Raw genomic sequence first — 2,200 nt, 5'->3', positions numbered from 1 at the left:
CTTCGCCCCCTGTCCGTCCTCGCGCCTTGCTCCCTGCCGCGCCGCGCCCCTCATCCCCGGCGGCCCCTCCGTGGGAGGCTGGGTGCCCCTGGGTCCCCTCCCTCCTCTGGGCGCCCCCGGGCCGGCTCTTCGCTCGCCGCCGGCTCCCTTCTCCGCTCCCTCTGTCATTCCTCCCTTGGCTCGCTCTGTCCGTTTCCCCTCTTCGGTTCTTCGCCTTTCCCGTCTTGCGTTAGCTTCTGACAGGGTTTTGCTTCAGCATCTCTCGGCGCAGGACTTCATCTTCGGAGGCCCCGGCGCCCCGAATCCTTCCTCTCTGCCCTGACTTCACCGCCTCTCCGTCTGAATGTCCCTCCCTGTCCTCCCGCCTCTCTCCATCGTGTCCCCAACCCTTAACTCTCGAACCTTGATCTTTTTTCCTCACTAAAACTTGTTGTTTTCTCGTTTGCATAGGTCGAGTCTCTTAACTCCTGTCCGTTTTACTTTTTATGAAATCTCTGAAGAGTTCTAGTCTCTTTTACTTTCTACCTAAACTAGGTAACTCCTCAGTATCCTTAGTTCAGTTGACAGTTTCATGAAATCTTTCTTCACTGACTGGAAGTACCAACAGGAGTGACAGTAGCCGTAACCTGTTACACTTAACCGATCGAACCTTTAATTTTCAAGAATTGTGTTTACCTGACATGTCAAGAAGAAGCAACTTGAGGAGAGGCTTGGTGAAAATATAAAGGCTAACCTCCAGACCTAAGGTTAAATTTTGGAGATTTTATTGTCCTCCAGGAAATACAATTGTCCAAGAACGAATATTAAGTGAAATTTATCAAAAATTTTAAAAAATTAGTTATTAATTTGATGTTTTGTACATTTACCATTGCAGTTGACCGCATCATTTTTGTGATGGTCTCTGTTCTCTGCAGTAAGTGCTAACAATTTTTACTAGCTTAGGGAATTAGTGTTCTTACTAAAGGAGAAATTTAGTAAGGGGACAGAAGTATTAAATTTGTGAATTGGGTAAAAGAACTTTATAAACAGTTGGGGAGGTTTTTTTTTCTCCATTTCATTGTGATCAAAATTTGGCTTATAAAAAACTTCTCTATATAAAAAACATTGTAGGATCTTATTTTGAAGGCATCTGCTGAAGCAGTCACTCTCAGTGAAGTTTGCCTTTATTCTAGGGCCGAGGAGCAACTGGATTATGTATTTCATTCTGTAATCTCAAAGCAGCCCACAAACAGTAAATTCTTCTTTATGGTTCTGTGTCAGGTAGGAATTAAAATTTTCTGTTTCTGTAGTACAGAAGGGAAGCACCAAGGCAAAAATGTGTAGTTTCTTATTTGACATGATATTAGTATAAAAGTAGAACTTGATGTTGTGAAACCACACCTCTTTTGGAAGAAGCAGCCGTTGTTGTGTATGGTAGGAGGTGATGAACTCAGCTTTTAAGATTTTTTAAAATGATTTTTCCAGTGCAGGTAGAGATAACTGCTGCTTCTGAAGGAAATCTTCCCATCTTTCAAAGGCGAGTCCTTCTATTTCTAGGTAACTATTTATTAAAAAAGTAAATGCTTACACATTCTTGTTGGTATTTATAGTAAGTTGATTCTGTGCTCTTAGAAATGAAAATAAAGGTTCGTGGCGGACAGTGGGCACATGGCTGGATGTCAGAGGATCTACACTCTTAGGATGACTCATGACATTAATTTGTAGAAGTCACTTAACCTGTGTACCTCCAGTGTCTCTCCTTACAATATATGAGTAAACAAGTGGCTACCCACTAATCTTTGAAAACCAAAGTAAACCCTCATCATTTAAGCATGCTTAGGGCCACCACAGACAAAAATTGCTATATAAAACACTTAGTTTTTGTCTCTTTTAGACTGTGTCGTAAGAGTAAAATTGAATGCTTAAATCCTCCTGCTGCTGCTGCTGCTAAGTTGCTTCAGTTGTGTCCGACTTTGTGCTACCCCACAGACAGCAGCCTACCAGGCTCCCCCGTCCCTGGGATGCTCCAGGCAAGAACACTGGAGTGGGTTGCCATTTCTTCCTCCAGTGTTTGAAAGTGAAATGTGAAAGTGAAGTCGCTCAGTCGTGTCTGATTCTTAGCCACCCCATGGACTGCAGCACACCAGGCTCCTCCGTCCATGGGATTTTTCAGGCAAGAGTATTGGAGTGGGGTACCATTACCTAGATCACTGCAATTTAG

The 2,200-nt window shown here is 43.5% G+C and overlaps 1 protein-coding gene across 2 annotated transcripts in view; it reads left to right on the top strand.

Moving 5' to 3' along the window:
- The first annotated feature begins 1,393 nt into the window (after positions 1-1,393).
- The window catches only part of FAM135A (family with sequence similarity 135, member A), a 153,737-nt gene continuing 152,930 nt past the window's right edge, over positions 1,394-2,200 (top strand). For both annotated transcript variants that reach the window (XM_010848500.1, XM_010848498.1), the window contains exon 1: positions 1,394-1,536. The gene's annotated coding sequence lies outside the window, so the exon portion shown is untranslated. The remainder of the gene's footprint in view (positions 1,537-2,200) is intronic.

The sequence above is a fragment of the Bison bison genome, unplaced genomic scaffold, assembly GCF_000754665.1.
Source record: "Bison bison bison isolate TAMUID 2011002044 unplaced genomic scaffold, Bison_UMD1.0 scf7180017864268, whole genome shotgun sequence".
Taxonomy (NCBI): Eukaryota; Metazoa; Chordata; class Mammalia; order Artiodactyla; family Bovidae; genus Bison; species Bison bison.
Note: the sequence above shows the minus strand (reverse complement) of the source record. Positions and strands in the feature narration are given on the sequence as shown.